The sequence below is a fragment of the Patagioenas fasciata genome, chromosome 5 (assembly GCF_037038585.1).
Source record: "Patagioenas fasciata isolate bPatFas1 chromosome 5, bPatFas1.hap1, whole genome shotgun sequence".
Lineage (NCBI taxonomy): Eukaryota > Metazoa > Chordata > Aves > Columbiformes > Columbidae > Patagioenas > Patagioenas fasciata.
Window position 1 is genome coordinate 9,289,489 of NC_092524.1, and position 24,610 is coordinate 9,314,098.

Consider the following 24,610-nt stretch of genomic DNA (forward strand, 5'->3'; position numbering starts at 1 on the left):
TATGAATATGCACAGGTCTCCAGAAGTTACTCTGATTAGGAGAAATACAGATAAATTTTCAATTTGCATATCAGAATGTCATGTTACAAAATATTTTGAGATCATATCCAGGAAAACAGTACTAATTTTACAATTATTACTTTTGAAGTGCAATGTAATCTCAGATGATCATTAGGAACAGTACTACACAATTGTTTGTTAACAGTAAAAATTGTTTTAAAATAACAAACCGTTAAGCACGTGCATTTGAGTGTGTGTGATTTAAGGATCAAACAGTCTCTGTGCTGCTGTGACTAACCCATTCCTGATACACCAAATAGCTTCTTATAGTTGCACTGAATTGCAGCATTCAGTGTTGACAATCACAATCACTGCTAAGTCTGCAATTTAAAAACTGTTCTACTTATTAGCAGAAGCTGAACAAAGTTTCACTAAGTTGGCAAATAGGGAATGAACAGCTCAGGAATCCAGAAGAGCAGAGGTTTGTAAAAAATTCAGTAAAAAGTAAAAATATACCACTTTATACCTTGATGGCTGCTAGCTTTTTCCCTATCTGAGTGACACATATGCAGGACGTCAGAGATGACCATTGTATCCAGTCAAACATCAGTAGTAACCAACAGTCACTCCCACTGTGGTGGGGTTTTTAGCCCTGTCTCTGTCTAACGCCCCACCAATGTAATGTACATCATCAGGGGCTGAGCCTGCAAAAGGAATTAGTGTCCTGCAGAAGATGTGCTGCATCTTCCAACTGAGCTCTGCTTGCCTTACACACACCACCCTTGGCTATTTCTTCTGGTAAAATACATACTATGAACCTACCAAATATTTTTCTCTTTGAGAGGAAAGGTCTGATTCTTGAAATATTATTTGAAAAAGATATTAAACTCATATGTCGGAACAGAACTGTGGTGTTAATATTGCAAACAGCGATTTGGATATCCTCTTTAACAGATGTGTCATCTTTTCTAAACTGACATGTGTTTCAAGATAAATTAGATCAAACATCTTTAAAATACACTTTTTCATCTCTTCGCAGTTGGACAGGAGAGATATCCTCCTCCTTAGTCTATCAAACTCATTAGATGTTTCTTCTCCACAAGAGAAGTTGAGTGGTAGGACATTTTAAGAAGGACTCCCTGAAAACACTGCCATAGTCCTATAATGAGATTCCATGAGGCTGAACATGGAAAAAATAGGTTTTCCTTATGTTGGTCACTTTCTCTCCTACACCTACAACCGTTCAACCATGTAGCACACTCCTGTAACTTATGAAAACATATTAACTTATATCAAATTTATACTTATTTGAGAGTCTTTGGAAAAATCAACAAAGAAAGGCATAACAAGGGGAGAGAGAAGAAATGAACTGGGAAATACTGAAACTTTTATTAAAGTTGAACAGGGTCGGAAGTGTAGTTTTAATGGGTGATCCAGTCATACTGTATGATACTTCTTTCCTATCAACAGTTTTCTTCAGTGTGCTTCACAGCTTAAGAGAGATTCTGTGTACTAAAATTTCATATATGCATGATGACTTGACTCCTTCTGAGACATTATTTGCTATACTTAAACCATAGAACAGGTAAAGTAAATTCTGGAATGTGACAATCCATGCATTCTTCTTTGTTAGTTAATGCTATTTTTAAATATTATAATGAAAATTATTTTACACATATATAATTTACTACCATTTCAGCAGATCTTTCATTAAACAGAAAACCATATCTGATAATTTTAGAATGTGAATAAAAAGGTAATTCCAAATCCTTTTCAAGACATTATCCAACAAGTCATTACACTTAGTCATCAACGATACCAGCAGTGATGAAGAGTGTCAGATAATTTAAAAGTGCATTTATGGCATTCACATCTTATTTTTATTTGTCTTACTCTTTTAAAGCTTTGATCCTAAATTTAGAGCTATGAAATTCTGAAAAGTCAGTTTGTCAGTCCAATCAGAAAATAATGTGCAAAGAGAACATAGAAAGCAAGCATTAAATAAAAATAATTTCACCAAATGGCATTCTGATTGAAGTGAAATAAAAACAAAAAGGTGTAAATTCTAGCAGTAATTAATTTTTGAGCACAGCCCAGTTCTTACAGTATAGTAATTATTACCAAATAAATAGTAGTTCTTTTTCATCTACGACTGCAGATTACCTACTAAATTTATTCCTTGTGATGCTGTATAGTACCTCTTAGCCTACAGAAATACATGCTCTGATGAATCATAGGGGATCAGATCTACAGCCTGCTTTACTGTTACAAACAGGAACCTTCTTCTTGCCACTAGTTGAGACAGGCAGCAAACAATCACAGTGCATCACAAGTTTTGCTGTTTGAGGCAAAAACGTCTGAGTTAAACACCTCCAGAAAGCTTTCGAACCTGTCTGAGAACGACAGGATTCTCTCAGCTTGAAGAAATCCTCAGAGGATGGAAAACTGGCAGAGCAAATTTGATAACAGTCATTTCTTGTCCTTCTAGCACAGTAAGAATTTAAGAGCAGGGTAAAGTAATTGGAGGTGGGAACAGAAAATACTGACAATTCTCCCTGAGTCAATGCTTTGGAGATTGTTCTATAGGATACCTTTAATTCCAGCTCATGTTAACCAGGTGCTGCTGGTAAAGAAAATGTAGTTTTAGTGTTCAAAAAAAGTCCTGGGTTCTACTTAGAAGCTGTAACACAGAAAATCTCAAAGCCTACCTCCTTTTCTTCCAGATGAAATTTAAACTGTCTCAAGCTTTGTCACAGATTAAGTACTTACATATGTGATTAGACCTTCAAATCTCTGCACCAAATTTCTTTGTCCTTAATACTTTCCTTGCATGTTATATTTTTATTCTCTTACTGTGATTGTGCAATGTTCTTAAAATGTGTGCCTCAAAGACTAATTTAACTTCATCTACCCTTTTACACTGCTATAATAAAAAGTTTCAGTCTCTCACCTGCAATTTAATCATATCCATACCATTTGAAAATATAGGTATACTATGCCTCTCCTATGTCATTCTATTTTATCCTGTAATCTCTGCAGATATTTTAGAAATTAATCTTTCCCAAGCTTATGGAATGTGGAAAAAAAAAAAAAACACATGGTTGTCATCAATTATATGTGCCCAAAATATTAACTTTATTACTCTTCTATACATTCATTTATCTTTCAAACGAAAGATCATCAAGACCTTATCTTGGAAGTGCAATATTAATCACACTTCAATTATTTGATTCTATTTAATGTAAAGTGTTCCAGATCATTTTAGAGTTGGATACTCAAATTTAACTTGAGGCTGAATGATCACATTCTTTAGTAAAAGGATTAATTTTGAACTGTTTTTGAAGCAGAAACTTTCTCCTTCCCTGCCTGGGTCATCTTACAGCATGGTTCTAGGAGAACAAGAACGTTCCCATTTTTCTACAGTCCCATTTTTCAGGTACAGAGTATGTCACGTTAAGAGATGTATTAGGCCATTCTATGAGTGGGCAGGGAAGCAGGACAACTTTCCCACAGTCACACGGAAAGTCCATCACCTGATGAGGATTTCAACCAGCATTGCCATGTCTCAGGCTGGACAAACCTTTCTCTTCATCTGTTCCACAGCTCTTTGGGAAGGAAGACATGGATATCTACACAGGGAGGTTCATTGTAAAGCTAATCAAAGTCCCTGAGCATCACCTTCTGTTCTAAATTGTTCAGTTCAAAGCCATGTTTGGGAAATGCCAGAGTCTCAGTCAAAAATTAGAGGTAGAGTGATCCGTTTTTTCTTAAATCAAATATGATTTTTTAAATCTAAAATGCCTAACATCTTCATCAAATACCTTTTGTATCCCAAAGAACATGAAGAAAATGTTAAGAGTAACAAAATGGCCTAAAGGAACCAGTCAAAGGATGCATGAGAAATGTATCCCTTCCCTCAAAAATGCTGCAAAATTTATCTTTATCTACAGCTCTTGCACAGAACTCAATTATTCCCCACGGTGATCTTTTTTTCCCCATCAGGAGTTATCAATTGCATTTTAAGTGCCTCGTGTAACGGATCTTCCATCTTTTTCCATGAGAACTTGTTCTACAGTTGAATAGCTGAGGATCCAGAAAACACATCCAAGTTAAGAATGCTCTTTAATTGGTGCCTGTTCGTATAACCTAGTAATTATCCTTTTTCTGAAGTTTAAGCCTCAAATGAACTTATATGGCCTCAGTCCTGTTAGAGGCCTGAAAGAAACCTTAAAGAGATGACAGGAGATGACAAGCAACATATCTCTTTTCACAGAGAAATATTGTATGAATTATTAATCTGACCCAGAAAAGATGATAATCAAAGACTAGCAGGGGCCCCTTGAGCACAGTTAGTGCATAACTCTACCCTCTGAATCTTGAAAGCTTAGGGAACTGATACATGAAGGAGCAGAGCAATAAAGCAAAGTGTACATCACTGATAGGAATTTTAAAGGACTATTGTAACGTGCTACAGAGTTATTTATACATATGTATTTTCAATTATTCTTCTATTAGCATTTATTTTAAAACACAAAAGGAGATACTTATAATCACTTAAAAATACTGTTGAACATTTCCTTAATTTTGAAGAGTTAGGGACCCAAAGAAAGTGTACCAGCAGAATTTAAAATTTATTTATTGATTTCAGAACCATTTCTCTAGAATGACCAGAACCTTTACAATCACCTACAAGAAAGACATCAAGAGGACCTTAGCTTTATTTAGTACCAAATACCATTAGCACTGTGGACATCTTCAGACATGGAAACTGCCACGTCATGGCTTTGAGTGAAACACTGAAGAAAATAGGCAACTGAAGATCTAGCTCAAGCATATTCATCAGCTGTAGTGACGCTGCCTCTACATTTGTCTGCTATAAAAATAAAATGTTGATTTGAGTTGCTACTGTATTTTCATTGCTCACGGAAAAAAGCTCTCTTTTATTACTATCTTCTTCATGAAATCATCAGAGAAATTACCTAAACTAATCCTAAGTTACTGATCTTTTTCAGATGTTCTTTAATATGACAGATCCTGCTAATACAGGATAATGAAAAATGTATAAAGTTCTACTGATTACATGTACAAGTAAGTAAAAGAGAGTGAAATCAGGACACTAGATTCTAGGTCTTACAGTGCTTGACAGATTTTCAGCACATGTATTACATGAATTATTTCATCAACTGCCTAAATGCAGGACAGACTATCTATAGTATCTTGTTTGGATAGAAACAAACAAACCAAAAGCCTCTTTTCTTTCCTCAGAATGTTACCACTATTACATTTGACCTATATCCGTACACAGCAGGGCTGATGATGCCTTGCAGTTCATTTGCTCACAGCAGACAAGTTGCCAGCTGCCTGCTCATACACACAAGTATGTGGTATCACATAAAACATTTTGAAAACTGTAGCCCAAGAAAAGTGTTTACACTACATCTCATCTGAGAAAGTCACATAAGGCCAAACTCTTCTCCCAGGAGGCCTGAAATCTACAAAATTGTCTAAATGTTTAATGAAATGTGAAACCTTTGCTAGTTTCTCCTGCCCCTATGGGATCCACACACAGCATAACACATACAGAAATCTCAGGCTAGCTCAGTCTGATATACATTATTATTTATGCAATAGATGCAAGATTAATTATTTACAGTACATATTTAGTCAGGTACACATTCTCTTCTCTTTAAAATGAGCTTCCCATTTAATTAATTTCTCGTTATTTTCAACCGCATGCTTCTTCATAAGCATATTTTAAAAAGCAAATTTCGCTCTGTAAGTTCAACAAAAAGCAGAGGTATGTATGAACAAGCCTGAAGGCCTCAGTGTCCAGAGGATGGAAAAATCTTATGAGCCTTTAAGTAAATAAAACACAAATTGCTAGAGAAGACGTCAGAGCCAAAACTTCAGTATGCATTGCAGTAACATGAAACTTTCTGGTGTGCATCTAAATCATCTCCCCACCACATACGGTTTTGTTTCAAAACATATAAAAGGGTGTACCAAGATAATCCTTCTGATGGTAGTTCCTGAGCCCTTCACAAGCCTTTATGGTTTTCATTTTCTAAGGAAGTGCTTTCATAGAAGGGAAGAGGCTCAAAGGTCCAGAAACTTAAAACTCTGCAAGCACCTTACTGTCTTCTTGAAAGTGATTTTCCCACAGGAATTCAGACCTGCAGCATTAAAAATCTGCAGCACACCGAGGGTGCAGGACACATTTGAACAATGCTCTCGCTTTTTTGTCCTAATAACTTTTTCATTAATGCTACCAGAAACCTTTAGAAGACAGGATACATGAACAGACATGGCTAATTATTGGTGTTGGGGTATTTTAAATTGTTTTTCTGCAGGCTGTCATCAATGTTTTTGTTGTTTGAATTGCTCAGGAATGCTCTACACAAACACAAGGACTGATCCTGCAAGGTGATGAGCTGTGGCCTTGACCCAACCCATCACAAAAATGCAAGTAGATCTTCATACAGTCTGCACATGTGTTACGAAGTATTTCACTCAGATGGTATAAAAATATTTAGCATCTTACAGTATTTAGCTCCTGTCTTTAAAATTTTTGTAAGAATATTTATTTGTGCTGCAGAAATTTCTGTCTGATGAGAAGAGGAAACAAACCTAGATGGACACCAACCTAAACATTCCTGGCACACATTTCCTGTGCAAACTACTCTTCCAGGCTTTGCATGTTCTCTCTGACTGACAGTCACTGCTGTTTACTGGATTTATTTTTAAATGCTGCAGATTGCATTTGAACTTCAAGTCCCAGATACTGATTTCCAAAATACAAAGCTTCTGGAAGAGTTTTGTGTAGAACTCAGTCCCAACGATCTTGTTGGACTTTTTTTCCCAAGATACTTTTGACACAAAAGGAATTTATTTTTAAAGGAATCTGCAGCAGATTGTGCATAGACTGAGACCAGACCGCAACAAATGCAAATTAAACTTCCACAGGAATATTATTTGCAAAGTTTTTTGAATTCTAATGTAACTTTCAATTTAGACAGTGGCAATAAACACCGAGCCAAAAAGCGTTGCTGTTGATTTCAACAAGTTCAAACAGTAGTTATGAAGTGGAATATGCCAGAATCTTTATAGCCTCCAAAATAAGCAGAGGACATCAGAAATCCAGTAATTTCAGAAAACATTTTTTAGATTTGTAATAAAAATCATCTAGGCATTTATGTCTGAAATCTCATCTAATATAAATTCTCACTAAGTACAAGAAGTATTCCAGGAGAGGTGGGGGAATTGGCTATGTCGTCGTCACAGTCTGACTGTAAACACAGTAGGAACTCACTTTATTATTTCAGCTATCAATGTTATAATACTTTACCCAGATCTGCAAACTGTCACATGTCACAGCCTCACTTCAGCTACTCCTGCAACTCCGGCAGAGCTCAGACCAGCTCTGGGACAGGTCTCCCATTGCAGCTACAGCCACCTCGGGCCTTTGTGCCACATGATGAACCAGAATCCCAATATTCTGTGGAGATGCAAAGGCCCAAACTCCCAAGAGGCCTTCTGTCATGCGCTGTCTAATCAAGGATATCACCTTCCATCTGATCTCAAGAAGTCCTCTAAAAGCCACTAGTTGTTAGATTTCTGCAAAATACTCAGAAATCACACTGAACACCAGCCCTTGTTTCCTGCACCCAGTTCCAAATTCAGTTTCCCTTAGCTTTGCCCAGATGGACACCTGCAGAAGCATCACTGTCCCTAAGCTTTGTCTCCCACAGCCTTTGGAAGAAAAGGCTCGCATACATATCGGCTTTCCATGTTAATCTCACTGATTTTAGGAACACCTTTTCTAATTGCAATCCACCACCAATCTCTTGTAGAGTGTCTAAGAAACACGTTTTCCTGACCAGTACCATAATTCAATTACCCATTTTTTCTGCACCTCACAGGCAAACACACGCAGAGACAAAAGCACTGTTCACTTTCCTCCAGTCACCCACAAAAACAACCCGATCAGTTTTTAAGTGTTTGCAATAGCACACCTGCTCCTGCCTTCATTTCCCCAGAAGACCCCATATGGCCATAGCAGTTCGTCAGCAATGCCAGCTTCCCCACCCGCCATGTTTTGCACAGGTGGCTGCCCAGCTGCCGTGAAGTTTACAGTGATTGACAGAATTTGCCAATGTACACCTTTTTCTTGCGTGATAATGTGAAAACAAATACAATGACACATGGAGCGTCGCAAAGCCCCGCAGTTAGAGAGGAAGGCGAATGTTGGGTAAGTGAGCTGGAAAAGTGGTTTTGAGGCAAAGAGCCCATAAGGAAGAAGCTCGTTTCTCAGGTTTTGCTCTAATCTCCGTGTTCTTCAGTTTTCTCCTTACCTCGCAAGAACAGAGGTAACAATGCAGTTGTGCAGGAAAAGAAAAAATTAACAGTTCTGAAAATGCTGAGATTACCATCCAGAATTGCATATTATTCTGTGATACCTCAGTTTTCAGCAAAACTCATTACTGAGAACGCTAATTACAAGTGGATTACTCCTCGTCATTGATATGTAATATAAAGAATGGGGAAAACAGCCACTAAGAAGTAAATTAGTGTGAACTACACACTTCTACTAGATCTTCAGTGAACAGAGATTCAGCCAGCATAAAAGCAAACAATCACTAAATAATCTATAGTTTCTAAAACTGATGTGATTATGTAATTTTTTGTTACTCTCTGATTCTGAATTTTTAAATGGAAAATATTTTCTCACATCCCTGCCACAAATGTAGCTACTGTTTTGAGCCCAGATGCGGATTGTCTCAAAGGATATACACAAGCAGAGACTAACTCGCTCAGACACATGCTCATTGGTTTTTCACAGAACCCTTTAATTTTGGCCTTTTTCCTTTGTTGCTCTCAATAAAAGTAAAATACAGCCTTCAATCATTTCCATTTTTCTTTTTATTGCAAATTTGAGCTTTAATGCATTCTCCTCAAGTACTTCATAGCACCATCTTTGGCATCAAATGGAGCTGAATTAAACATTTGAGAATAAATCTCTGTGGTTGGTTTGGGTTTGTTTGTTTTTTTTGTTCTTTTTAAACACATTTTCTCATTGGACAATGTGAGTAAAAATATAAAGTATTTTGTGTGCTGAAAAACAACGCACAAAAAGAAGGCATATGGATATGGAATATGGATATGGAATACTGTACAGTCTGATGTAGTTATCAAGAATTTGAGAGATGAAGCTGCTCATCCGTAGTCTTTATACAGCTGGTATGATAACCCCTTCAACTTATTTATTAGTCCCCCTAAATCTGTGGATTTCTAGCTCAAATATTTGTTCAGACTGTGTTGCCATGGCCCCTCTGACTCTGAAATCCTTGGATGTTTCTGTGCCAAGACTTTTACAGCCAACATTATTTCTGGTAGTTCACTTGCATAACCTCTTCTGTCTTGTTTTATAACATACACTTAAGACCCCCAAACAACCCATCATTTATGACAGTGTTCAGAACAGCTAGAACAGGAATTTATTGACTAGATTTCTGTACTCATTGGTGAACAGAACTTAAGACACTTATATCTGCCTCCTGGATGAAAGTGATTCAGAAGATTTCTTTTTAATTTATCTTAATTTCACTTAATTTCTAGTTCTTAATACACTTCTGCTGTTTAGGTTTTTTCATCACACGAGTGAGTAAAGCTTGTGGTGGAATCTAGAGGTGATGGAAGGCACCTTAACTATAGTTGCTACAGGATAGTGCTGGAAATAGTACAAGAAAGTAAAGTCAATGACAAATCTATGCCACATGAGACAGTGCATTGATAATCTCACATGATATAAATATGATAGTAGTTTATTTATCTCATTATGTTTTAAAACATTTAAACTATCAGTTCAAATTCAGAGGTATGAATCAGGTGGTAGAAATTCTGTATCGGTAACTGGTAGAAAAAAGATTCTTGCAGATTGCTAGGAAGCTTCTCTGCACCTACCAGTTGTGCTGGATTGTACCACACAGGCAGGCCACTTCACACATCCCACTATAGGAATTTTTAATATATAGTTGTTTATTAAAATTATTCTCCTTGGGTCTACTGGTCACAAAATAAGATCAGTGACTCTTCCTACCCCCAAAAAGAACATTTGACCACTATTTTCTGATCACGTACCTCAGGAACCACAGTGCCATTTTATCCTTCCCTGTAACTTGGCCTCACTGAAACACACAATCCTGTGTCACATATATCTAGATATATTCAGAACTGGCACTTATGCACGCATTTCTTTCTCCACATCCTCAACGAGACTTCTGGTTCTCTGATGTTCTTTGACAGAAGGAAGGAAGACAGAAAAGAAGGAAGGATGAGAACTCTGGCATTTGTGACAGAAAAGAGACAGATGCATACAGGCTCTGGAATGAAGACTTCTCGTGAATCAACATCCTGACTGGGGAAGAAATAAAGATATTCTCTTATTTGATAGAAAAGACCCTGAACTGTGCCCTCCTGGAGCCACTGAAGACTGTGAATGGCACAGTTAACACATGATGCTTCTATACAAACCACACAGTACGCTACCTCCCAGAATGAGAATGATCATACTATCTCTCGGAAAAATTAATGAATGTAGCACCTATCAACATGGGTTAAAAAAAAAAAAAAAAAAAAAATAATAATAATAATAATAATAAAACCAAGGCACTCTTGAACCTCTACAATGTTAGCAATGAACCTTTCCAAAGTTCAATGTACAGAGAGAACGGGAAGGTAAAATTAAAATAAAAACTTCCCTTTTTTAATAAAAAGGGAAATTAGGGATGCTCTGTCATTGCTGAGGTTCAAAAATGAGGCCTTCTGAGCTCACCTGTAGTTTTTTTTAAACAATACAAAATTAGTTGACTACAACATAGCACTAAGATGAATCCAGGCTTAAGAGACATATATATAGATAATAATCTAAATCTTGAATTGTCGTTAATTGAATGGAAAAAAAGATGATGCAGGAAGGAATTATACCTTAATTTACTTAGATTTATTAAAATAAAAGGAGGACTACAGTTTAATGTTGTTGTGTAGCAGTTCTCAGAAAAAACACTCTTTAAAGAGATTCTGGAGTTTACACGGGAGAGAAATTAAATTAGGAAAGGAAACTTGCAGGCTTGCAGAAGAAAACTTGCAGAAACTTGCAGAAGTGCACCAAATTACTGCACTTTAAAATAAACATATAAAATGCCAGAACATATCAAACTTGAAGAAACTTGCAGAAGTAGTGCACCAAATTACTGCACTTCAACATGAACATATCAAACACCATTTCAGCTACGCAGTTTGTACTCAAGATTCTAACTTACTCTGGAAATCTCAATGGGATGCTGGACGTACGTAAGAATGAGATGCTCAGAGCTGTGAAATTCTTTATGGATTTTTCGAGGAAGCACTGTAAACTGTAAGAGAGTTCATGACACTGTATCTTTTAGCCTGATTGGATCTCTGCTTATCAAATGGCACTAAAAATTTACTAATTCTATCCTGAAAGAAGTATCAAGATCCTTTTAGCTGAAATACCACTTTTAATGATGGGAAAGATGACACAAATTTTATCATGCAAAACAGACATGATTAGATTCACTCAGTTCAACATCCAAAAAGCAGAATCTATCTTCCATCTAAAAGTATTTTGAGGTGCTTTGACATCCCAGTATCATAGCACTGAACAGTCATTATTTATACACATGATACACAATGTCTTTCATAAGATTGGCAAATTACTTAGCATTTCTTTCCCTTAGCACTTATAGATAATCTGGATCTGGTTATTGCATAAAGACCTGAGCAAAAGGTAGGGTTGGGAAAGGAATTTGAAAGCAGATTTTGACCAGCCTCTGGGTTATTTTACAAAGAGCATCATAGACATTAAGTAGTTACAGACATCTCTAACACATCTGAAAGTGCTGCTCACCAGCACTGCACACAGCTATTTCAAACAGAGTCAAATGAAAAAAGCCATCTCTGTATTAGAGACAATGGGAAACTCAATCAGAGAGAACATACCAGAAATTAGTTTTGAATCAGCAGCTTATTTTAAAAAGCTATAAGCTTAGAAGTCTTTAATGCTTTTTACTGATTTTTAAAACAACAACCACAAAACAAAACAAACTAAAACAAAAACAAAAAACCCAAACAAACAAAAAACAGCAGGAATCCCCTGCATAAAATTCCAGCTTCGCCCACAAGCATAAGTGTGAAGCATAAGTGATTGACAGTATTTTCACAAAATATTTGCAAAAAAAAAGAGCTTTTCTCCACCCCCCCACACACACAAAGTTTTTCTCTAAAGTTGTCAACATGTTCTAATGAAATGAAATAGAATTGCAAGCATTTTTAGGAAAGGACCCCAACCCAAGATGTTACAGATAAATTGGATAAATCATATGATATTAATAGTGTGCCATTCAATGAAGACAACCACAACTGATGGGGAACTTTTAACACTTGATGCTCTAAAGTTGAGCTAAAATCTCACTCAACTGAAAATTCCTGTCTCAATATAAAATTGAGTTTTACTTTGGAAAAATCAGGATAAAATTATTTTATTACTCTAGCAGAAAATCTAAATTCACTGTAATCTACAAGTGCTTCCAGCTAGAACTGGTACTGCAGAAGGACACCTTGCAGGACTATTTACTTTACCTGCAAAAAAAATTTATGACCTACACATTCTACACTTATTCAAGGTTTATTTCTGCAACACGCACTCCTCTAGTTTGTCTCAGCAAGTCATAGTCTGAATACCCTGTTTCTCTCCTGTATCCATAAAAACCACAAGATGTGTTCCGATCTCATTTCTATGACATCTAAATACTTGGGATTTTTCAGCTGGGTTCAATACTGTTGACCTATAACTCTTTTGTCTTTTCTTAAAAACATGAAGACACCGTGGACATTCAGACACATTTTTTTTATGATGACTGAGATACACATTGTCATACATTGTAATAAAATGCAAATCAAATAAAAATTCATTATTTACTCATAAGTATATAAAGAATTCCAGCACTGGAAAGACATAATGAGTGCAACGTGCTGAAAACTTCAGCACTTACAAATTTTTCCTTTGTGACAAATGTTCTTTCTTCACTTGATGATGATTCTACTTTATATAAAGTTTTTTTCACTTTCCTTGTTCAAGTCCCTTTTATTCAACACTTCAGAATGAATTATTTTCTCCTTGGTTTGCAGTCAGCCTGAGGGATTTTTGAAGATCATACCTACTGAGATTATTAATCGGACAATGCTATTTACAGACACAAAGACTGAACTGTTCCACCACTGCAGCACAACAATCTGAAGCAGTACAACAGACTTTTATTGCACTTCATAGCTTTACTAAGTGATGCTGCTATGAAAATTGCTTCTTAGACAAAGAACATGGTAAAATTGTGGTTTCAATCTGTAAAACTGAATAATTGCATTCCTAAAACCACACACGGGGACAGCAGCACCCAGCTACTCTTCCTATACATAACCATGCTAAAGAATACAGTGACATGCACATGATAGGTTAGGTTGTATCATATAAAATAAGTATCTGTGCAATCCTGTCTGCTACCTATTCTCTCTCAAGCAGCAGTGTACTAATTTTCTAATTTGTGCAAAAATAATCCTATTGTTTTCCTTCAAAAAATCTCATTCCAACTTTCTTTTCCTGCAATGTCAAGAACAGCATGGCCAAGTTTTGGTCTGTCTTGACCAGCGCTTATCGACCCATACAGAGCCACTCTGCCATGACTTCCTGCCTCCTGCCTGTTTACCTCGCTGAGTTTTTGTCTACTTTGTCCCAGAAGCTCCTCAAAAGCAATTGTTCCATTTCTAGGGTACCATATACATGATTTTATGACTGCAATTACAAAACACTGAGAGATGAAAATAATAGTTTTTTTCTAAAATACTAACATGACAACTAGCTGGTTTTTAATGATTTTTTTTATTAATTTGCAAGAATTCAGCCATAAGAGTATGGAGAAATTAGTGGGTTTTCTACAGGCACTAGAGATTTATACGTATTTTCTATAAGCATTCAGTTTGTGACTAAGGACACCAAGTAGGGCTAGAGCTTGGACACAAGACTGATTTATTGCAGGTTCTCAGTTAATTGTAGTAATGGACTGTGAGGTAAAATAGATCACTTTGAATTTCTTTCACTGCTACAGGCTAAAAGCATGTACATTATCTCTTACAACTGGTCAACTGACATGTTGTAACTTAATCAGGTATCTCAGTTCTCAGGTTTGATGTTACTGAGAAAACTGGAAGAATACAGAGAGAAAATTGAGGGGAGATGTGTATACTTTCAATGTTACTTTTTTCTTTTTCCCCCCCATCCACTCTCTCTGTATATTATGGGCTGGTATAGGAGTACATTGTTAACTAGGATGCCTGTGTCTGTCGGACCAGCACAAAGTGCAGTCCCCACTAGAAAATACGTTCTCTCAGTCACCTTTACAAAGAGAGGAGACAGTCACGTAAACTACTGAATACCGTATTGAGGTACTGAGCATTAAGCATTCACATTGAATGCATGTGAGAGGAAGCACACTGAAGATTCTAGCATGACGGGAAATATTCAAAAACATTAACAGAACTGTAAAAGTTCAGAAGTTTATCATCAACTAATCATCAACTGCTAGAAAGAAGAGGGCTGAGAACAATGAAAAAATTGCCTGATACCAGAAAAGAGCAAAACGCTGTCACAAGTTCACAAAGTTTGGTCAACTGGACAACCTTACTAACAAAACAGAGGGTTTTGTCCGATTAAAGTAGAGGTTTTGAGAACTGATTTCCTCTCCAGATGTTTGAGAAAATTTGCTTCTGGTCAGGCTGGAAATACTGTATGGATGAGACACTCTCAAGGGGCTTCATAAATTCTGATTCTAAGCTCAAATTGTCCCTGGGAATGCAAGGCACGTGGAAATAAATATAGCGGAAAAATTATCTCAAAATTTTCATATCTTGAGCAAGCACTGACTTGCTATTTTGGTCTTCACTATATTATTTGATAATATAAAACCACACAATTTTTTAATTCCCTAATATGAAGTACCTTTGCCTCTATATTTCTTCCTTGTAATAACCTCATATTTCTGACGCAGCAATACCAGAAACAGGTCATTATTGGTTTGAGTAGGGAATTAGCATCAGGAAGAGATAAATTCTGAAGGAACAAAGATACTAGTTTTGCAATTGAACTTTCAGACAGGCTCTTTTCAAGTCAATGTCCCTTCTGGAGCAAACAAGTGTCCTTTACTCTGTGCACTATATCATTAATGGGGCATTTGAATCTTCTAGAAGGGTGATGATAGACAACTTCATTGAAATTAATTGACTGCAGAATAGTGCAGTGTCAAGAACATCCCTCCCAAATCACCCTCATTGTCCCTCGGTGTTCATTCAAACTGTTATCTCATAGGCAAGTCACTGGGCTTGAGTGTGGATTAATTTCTAAGTGAACATTGATGCCAGTGATTTTATGATCAACAGGGGCAAAAATATTAATTGACGCAAGTAGTTTACTAATGTTCAGAACACTGTTGATGTTATTCTAGAGTTCTGAAGAAGATGAAGTGTGATCACTGGAGGTACTGAGCAGATCTAACTCCCAAGGGCTTAATGGAAGCCACAAGTTCCAAGTTATTCTGACCATCAAGATTCAGACCCAGGTGGATTCAAAGGCTGTGGCAATCACCATGAAAAAATCACTAGTAGAAGTAAAGTGTGAAGAGTCCAAAAGTACAAAAATGAGGCCTTGGTGTTTATAAAGTGGACACAGTTCTGACCTGCAGAAACCGGAATAGCACCACTCATCTGTAGTTTACAAAAAAGATGGAATCACTAATTAGAAGAGAGTTGCAGAACATATTTGAAGTAATAACCTGAAAGAGAATAGCCAATATGGATTTCAAAGGGAAAATTTCCATCTACAAAGACAGTTATAAAAGGTTATGGAGCTGATTATGGCAGCTCTTTCAGACTGTTTGATATTCAAAAGGCATTTGATGACACATGTCCTGCTGAAAACCATAGAAAAAACAAATTTGGGTCACACAGAAGGAAGTATCCTATGGTGAGCACTAATTGCATTCATCTTTTATTTATATATGGAAACCTCATAAAACATTCCCTACCCCAGTGCCATCCAAATAATTTCCAGACTAAGCTATATTTAGGACTCTACTCCACTCCCTGGAGATGGAGGTTCTGCCACACTCTAGGATCTGGCTCACTAAAAATCCTAAAATTCTAAGAGCAAAGGGATTCACTGTTCTTTGTTATGAAAATTTAAATTAGTGGAGTTTTACCTTATCTTATCCTTCTGCACCTTTCTGTCAGCTCTTAACTGATAGAAAGAAGCATTTTTTGGGGGCAGAGACAGACTTTTTATTCTAACTTCACAAAAACAGAGTCGCATTTCAGAACCTGGATGTCTGCACATATTTGTGTACATGCTGATGCTGTTTATCAAGTCATAAGTTATCATCATCATCAATTACCAGCAAGTATCAATTCCAATTACTGTGTCCTTGTGCCCTACCTGAGCATCACTGACATGATTCCACATCATTCCCCCTCCCAGACTCTGGGTTAACCAAATGCAACCTCTGTTTCTGTCAATTCTTCAGTTGTTTCAGTAGTCCAGCTTCTGCTGCTTCCCTGCAATGTGTATATTATTTCATTAGATTATTAATATGTTTCTGAATTTGTCATTTTACTAATGATCAGTGTTACAGAAACCATAGAAAAAAAATATTCTTTTTTCCTTACTCCATACAACAAATTATGAACAGGAAGGATTGTTTCTTTCTTATACATCTAGGTACAGGTGCTCACATATTGTACCTATATGCAAATATGTAAGCATAATTTGCGGATATTATAATTAGCACCTGTACCCCAAAATGCCTTCACTGTGAGTTCTGGATAATATGCAATATTTGTTAGCAACAAAAGAGTTAAAGAGTATGTGGATATCTCAGAAACACATACATCTTAGCACAGAAGATTTGAGCAATTCTGTTTTAACACATCATCACTCTGGTGAAATTGAGAAGCTATCATTAGTTTGTACCAGTAAGAAAGTTTAAAAATAAATATAATAAAACGCTATATAAATCCCTTAACTAAAACTGGTTTTCCTTCTCGAGTTAATGTATTTTTTCACAGAGAGTTTAATTAAAAAGAAGAAAAATGGATAAATAGTGTTTCAAAAAGCCTAAATCACACCATGAATACATTCTTTAAATTGCAACTAACATTCTATCTGTTCTATTTGAAAATCCACAACTTTTTCCACATCTGTTATTACACTAAATTATAAAGTCAAGGTTGTAAAAATAAAAAGTAAAGTAAAAAAAGGGATTTATAGTAACATTCTTAAACATTCAGAATATTGAAAAAGATCTATGCATCTGCCTACCTAGCTAGCTGCCATTTAAATCAACAGACAAATATTGTATATACGGTACTGGCAGATAATGTACTTCCACCTCTCTAGGAAGCCTGTTCCAGTGTCTGACCACTCTCTCAGTAAAGAAATGCTTTCTAATGTCCAGCCTAAACCTCCCCTGGTGCAGCTTTGAATCATTCCCATGTGTCCTATCACTGGGTCCCAAGGAGAAGAGACCAGCACCTCCCTCTCCACGTCATCTCCTCAGAAGCTGTAGAGAGCCACGAGGTCGCCCCTCAGCCTCTTTTCTGCAAACCAAACAAGCCAAACGTCCTCAGCAGCTCCTCACAGGACATTCCTCACAGCCCTCTCACCAATTCTGGACGCATTCAAGGACCGTCACACACTTCTTAAATTGTGGGGCACGGAACTGCACATAGCTATATATTTTATACACAACCATATATCCATATATATCTATATAGATATATAGATATGTATATATTTGCTAACATTAAATATCAGGTTTGGTCTCAAGTGCCTTAATAATTTCATTTTAAACATCCTGCCCAACGATGAAGAATCAGACAAGGGAGAATGGCAACACAGCAGTTCTCTTACTTCACTTCCTTGCGTGCTAGTCCTAACAGTTTTATTATAATACTTTTTAACAAAATGAGGAAACAGTAGTCAGCTAAGAGCACCAAAATTGCTGTACTGATTATATCAGTGTAAATCACTTTTATCTTTTGAATCAAATAGAGGACATGAAGCTAAGTATGATGGCTCTGCTAGCGATTTTGAGCCACAGGACTGTTGTTCTAAGAAGGATGTTCCAAAGTTGAGCTAAACCTGGTAGAAACTGTAGAAACATTTTTCTTGTTTACCAAAGGACAGAAAAACATTTAGTCCTCTGCAAAACTTGAGAATGCTGTGGGTACCTGCCATAAGGAAGGAAGAAAGAGTGACTACTGCTTCTCAGTTTTGGCTACCTATGAACCTGACAGTGAGGGTGGGATCCAGCTTCCAGGTATCTCAGCATTAACACTGATGCACTGAGCCTTATGACACATTGTCACATCCGATAAAATGCTAGTTCACTTGTAACTTTTTCAAACTATGATCTCCAGACTGCCACAAAATATCTATGTCTGCTTTTTCCATAGCCACTTGCAACACCAGATAAAAAAGCTCTTTAAAGGGCTGAAACCAGATTTTTCAACAAACATCATCTTACACACTCAGATTTGCACTCCTGTGGACTGGCACAGTGTACTGTGAGACCCTGAGACCCATGACGAATAAGTGATCAAGCTCCTCACATGACTCATCAGACAGATGCTTTAGAGATGCTTTAGCTCCACTAAACATCTAAGACTTTTGAAAGAAAGTATGTGAGCACCATGCAAGCTTAATCATTTTTTTTTTTTGCCAACACAGTGCTGTGAAATGTAGAGGTCCTCTTATCCTCACTTCACAGAATCCAGAAATAACTAGTCAATGGAGAATGAAAGAGAGGTCCCTCTAGAAGATGACCAAGAATCTCTAAACTAGTCTTTTTTTGTGCCATAACCACTGGACAAGTTTCTTTCTTTCTAGGAAGGCAGCCTCCAGAGATTGCACTGCTAAAATTAAACTTCTCTAGCCAAAATTAATCTTTCTCAATAGCCCTCAAGTCTGTTTTTTTTTTCTTCTAAAATGGGTAAACAGCACTTCTACATTTCACAGCAGTGCTACAGGGATGAACACGTTAAAGATCTTACCAAGGCAAGGTTTAAAGGCAAGGTTTTCGCTTCAGGGAAACAAACAAAAAGCAGAAATGCTTTCCAGGGCAAGCCTTTCAGACTGAAAGATGATGTGAAGTCTTCAGACATTACAGTTCTGTATATGCAGCCAATCCGAAGTCTCCTAGATTGGCCTAATTCCCATAGAGGTCAGAAGCAGTGTTCTTCAGCCCTTGTCCAGAACTCCGATCACTGGGCTATTCTTTCTCTTTCCATGTAAATGAAAGGTTTTGCACAGTATCAGCACAGAAATTGGGATGTCTCATGTGCAGCACTTAAGTAAAACTGCTGCTGATCTATCTGCAACCTTTAATATATAACAGTTCCTAAATGTTGTATGACATGAAACTGGAGATTTAACATGAGAACATTCATTGGCTAAGTAAGAGGACGGAGAGAATTTTGCCTTCATAAATATGCAAGCAACCTATTGATATTACTTATCTTAGAGTTAAATTTTACTCTCCACATTTAAATCATGCTCTTTGTTTTAATTAAGCTTTCTCTTCGCTTATTAAATGTGGTTTAAAAGAAAAAATAATATCTAATTTAACAAAGTTCATCTTAGCACAACAAAGTATTTTTCCATACTAAACAGCCCTAATCTTCTATCTCTTTTTAAAAAACATTCTTGCTTTTCACTGTTTCTAGTGAGCTTTTCAAATATACCAACTTCAAAATCTTCCCTTCTGCAATCATGTTTCGCACTGCATATACACAGAATTATCACATAATTCATAAAATTCTGAACATTTTTAAGGGTTTCAGTATCATAATTGGAGCCCTAAGGGCTTGTAGGATAAAGTCAACCTGTCCCTGAATGGGATTTGTAGAGAAAAGAATCTCCCAGCTCAATGTGGAGCATTCAGGATTTGGTGAATGGTCTTGATCTCAAGATCATCATTCAGTAACAGGCAATTACTGCTGAGCTGTGTGGACTGCAGCAAGGGATTAGGTGAATCAGGCATCTCTGGGTTAGAAGCTTCCTGGGAAACCTGCCAACAATCACTCCCTGAAAGACTATTTCTTACCCAATTCTTTCACTCTGACATGTCTTGTAATTGCTGTTTTGTGACCCTGTTCAGTTTTCTGCATCAGCTGAGATGATAATATTATCATAACAACAAGCCTCCGTCTAATGAGACCAATTATTCAAAGGTTATTTCCTATCTTGTGACAAATCATAGGCTGTCACTACTTCCTTTTTCTCCAGTGACAGAATATCAAGAGTGACTTCAAAGTTTCCTCATCTCAGGAAGTTTCTTGACACTAAAGTGTGTCCTTACAAGGCAGAGGCACAGTGCATTGCTCCAGCGGAACAGCAGGGAACAAAGGGCACTTCTGCTTGCTCTAGTGAAAGGGCCCATGGACACTCAAACACTTCATTCTGGGCCACATACAGGCTGAAAAAAGCAAAAAGTCAACTAGAAGTCATCATTATAAAGGGCCAAATGACAGAACAGATTAAGCCAAGTGAAACCTCATATACTCCGAAATAACTCGCATCCTTGTTAATACTAGATATCAAAGACTATAAAGACATCTACCATAATGTACATAAAGTACATGCCCTTCCCAGTCAAAGCCCTGATGTGTTTCCTGCTCTAATATCTGACTATGGTGCATACAGGTATTTGTGAAAGATGATAAGAGGTCAAAATAAAACAGTATGCCAAAATCATAAGAAAGACAGTGTCCAAACTGAGACTATAATGCAAATTCCTTGATTTTGTACTGATCCATGTAGCATGCTTTGTCCTACTGGAAGTGTTGGGCATGCTACATAGGGTAAAAAGCTTACATCTAATGACAAAGGAAGACATTTAAGATCTATTAACTGGCTTGCTAACAACGTCAATACACTGGTAGTGATCTGACTGATGTGATTGTGCCTGAGAGAAGAACTCTTCAGAGAAAACGTGGGCTTCAGTTCACATCTCAATTTCCTAGTGCTCTCTGAACTAGCAGGATTGTCTTTGCATGCACAATATACCCTGTAAAGGCTATAACTGACTTGTGTGTCAGTTACTGCACTAAATTACTTCAACTAGAGCAAAACTGAGAATGGATGCAAATTAGCAAAACACAAATAATAAATTTTGTAACTGGTGTCATCACAGAAAATTAAAGCAAAGCAACTTCACACAACTAAATTTCATTTTCATTTATACTGAAATAAGGGCTCTGAAAACGGTGGCGCAAAAATACCTGGAGAATGATGGAAGAGGCTTACTGAACAAGGATAAATAATCTAACAGTAGTTACATTTTGACTTGGTTATCATCTCAGTCTTTAATCATAGAACAGAATTTCTTGGTGTTCACACTGGAATTCACAAAAAGCTTGTATCCTGAACAATTTCACCATTAGAATTATTCATTATCCAACCATGCATTTCTTTAGGCTTTTCTGAAGTCATACTTCCCTTCACATTTCCACCAAAGTAACCTGCAGATATTCCTGGGTTGGTAAATTGATCATACACTTTTGTAGATGGACACCTGAACAATCTTACTTCATACAGCCACAAGACAGATAGAGGTGTTCCCTGACACACTATACCACCGAGGCTGACACGTGCCTTAACTGTCCTCTGGTCTTTCTGTCTGTTTCCTTCCCACGGAAAGCAAGAAATAGAGGAAAGGGCCACCTGGCTTGCACTTGAGCCCTGTCTTAAGAGGGAATCACGTAAACACCTAGACCCACAATTTAGACATAACATTAGAAAGTCTATTACCTACATACCTTAATTTACACTGTGTTGGGGCACGGCTAAAAGGAAACACTTACGGATGTGTCTAAGCCCATCCATATTCAAAAGTGGAAAGAAGTAAGTATTTGAACATGTGATCCAATTTATAAATTCAGTGAGTCCTCGGTACATAAACCTGTTTGTTTTTCTGGATAGGAATGTTTTTAAGTACATTCTTGTATTAGTTTTGTACATTTAAAATACACAAACATCACATATTGCAAGGATATGTGGGACAAGTTTACTACTCATGTAGTAAAATACATCAATTCAACTTGACTGCACGTGAATTTAAAGTCAAGTGTGTTCCATAAAATCATTAGGGTATCTAAGACAAGAGAAAGCAGAAGGTGACAGCATCAAGGTGGTATAGTTTTGCATAGAAACAGTATGAAAAGGTGTAATATTCAGTTATTAGTAATGTTGCTAGACCCTTTCATGCAACTGTGGTCCCAGTTGTGAATGAAAGTTTCTCTGCAAACTTTGATGAGTGCAGATTTGGATTTCCTTGTTTTATTTCTCCTCCTCTTCAGTCTCGCCAGTTTCCCAGAAAGACCAAATAAATATCCAGGATATCTTGACCCCATGGACTTCAAAGAAATAACTGTATATATTGAAGCTTTGCTTCAGTTAGAATTACAGGATTGTTGATTTTATCAAATAATAATGTATATATTTCTGAAGTGTAAAAATAAAACTGTTTAAGTATACAAAAATATTGCTTATTTAGTCTGAAAAATACGCTGGGACAATGTATTCAGGTGACATACAAATTAATTAAAAATGAAAAAAAAAACCTCAGTGTGAAATAATGAACACTGTAGCTTCATACAGTATGTTTTACTTAGGATGTAACTTCATAACAAGAATGCAACATGCATGACCTTTAACAAATCAACTCATAAACACTAATTGGAGTAAGCTGTATAGACAGGTATGTCGGGCTATGATAAAAATTACCTTGCCAACAATATCCTGATGCAATCTTCTCTCATTTCAGACCCACATATATTGGGCGATATGCTGTAATCCTTCCTCAAATGTGGCAGTAGCATGTTTCTAAGTTTGGAATACTGCAGACCTAGATGATAAAAAACCCAACATTATTTAATCAGAACAATGAAGACAAAATGATCTGCCCTATCAACTATCAGTCTTATAAAGAATTTGTCAAGGACATTATACAATTTATGTGATAAAAAATGCCTTGAGATTGTATAACCTGAAATCATTCACTATTAGAGTAAGGGTGGCATTAGTTCTTTCTATGTAAAAATATATCTTTGTTTGTTTGGGTTTTAATCATATTCTAACAATATAAACTCTAACAACCCTGCTATGGCCAAGTCACAATTTGAGTTGGATCATGAGTATTAGTGTCCAAAGTATTAGTCACATATCAAAACTGACTTCAAATGATTTCTATTTTTGTTTAGTTGCTAAATGATAGCATTTAAATTCTACTTGTGAAAAAAAAAAAAAACCAAACAAAAACCTCAGAATATCTTTTTCTGTCTGATCATTATTCCACGGTTAGCAAGTTATTCAGTAATAGTAACTGAGCAGCCATGACGCACAGTTTGTCAAACTCTTGGAAAGATATTGAAAAAAAAGCTACAGGAAAAGAAAAAAAATCACATTACACTACAGGAACCTGGAAGAAAACGGTGATGGAATATCATCAAAAATCCTACTATATGTTTTTCTGGTTACATTAGTTTTACATAGATATAATATGAAATTCTGGCCAAATACCTCTATTTCCAATTTCATCTGGTTCTTCATTCAGCATATTTTCCCCTCTTTTGTGATTTAGGATGTTATTCTTTTTTTTTTTCTCATTTTCTCTGTATTTTGCAGTTGCACTGCAGTTAGGCACAAAAATTCATGCCTCCTTTAGAACTCCTTCTGTGCTGCCAGAGCAGATTTTAGACATTGACCCTCTAGAAAAGATCCACTGGGGTCACTATTGCAGTGAACTGCATTGCTTTCTTCCAAGAGAGGATACTGGTACTAAGCCTTAACATGGGTGCAATATATATATATATATATATATATTGCGCTATATATATATGATGCTTAGTGACTGTAGAACCAGCCCCCTCGTCTGCCCATTGGTGTCCGAGATCAAAATGGGATCTCAGGAATTCCACGTATTGCTCTCTGTAAATAAAACTACATGAGTGGACATGAAACAATAATCTATGTTTTTAAAACTTCTCACTTGTCTAAGTAAATTCAGCTACACATAAATTAATTGAACAGAGATTTCTTTTTTTTCCATGGAAGTTTACTGTTAACAAGTGAGCTAGTTTTCTAAACTATTTTAAATCTCCTTTTAGCGTAATCTTATCCAGACACCCACCCTGAGAAGAAAAAGAATTAAGAAAAATTAGAACAATTTCTTCTTATAATAGTTATATTGCCACTGGGACACAAATGAAACACTTTTGGTTTCAGGTTATTTTATTCTCTAGAAGTCCATGTCTAGAAGTACCTAGAAGATCCAGTACAGAAGAGACAATCTCAAGAAAAACTTAGAATATTCACAACCGTAAGTTTGAAAATGCTAAGAATAATTTCACATTTTCATCAGACGGTGATATAAATGATACAATGTCGTTGGCACTGATTCCTAAAGAAAATTGCAACATATTATTTTACATT

General features: G+C 36.5%; 1 long non-coding RNA gene across 1 annotated transcript in view; it reads right to left on the reverse strand.

The window, feature by feature from the left end:
- Positions 1 to 23,007, reverse strand: part of LOC139827991 (uncharacterized) — a 153,120-nt gene extending 130,113 nt beyond the window's left edge. The window contains exon 1 of the long non-coding RNA XR_011739141.1: positions 22,904 to 23,007. This is a non-coding gene — a long non-coding RNA (uncharacterized lncRNA). The remainder of the gene's footprint in view (positions 1 to 22,903) is intronic.
- Positions 23,008 to 24,610: the final 1,603 nt, after the last annotated feature.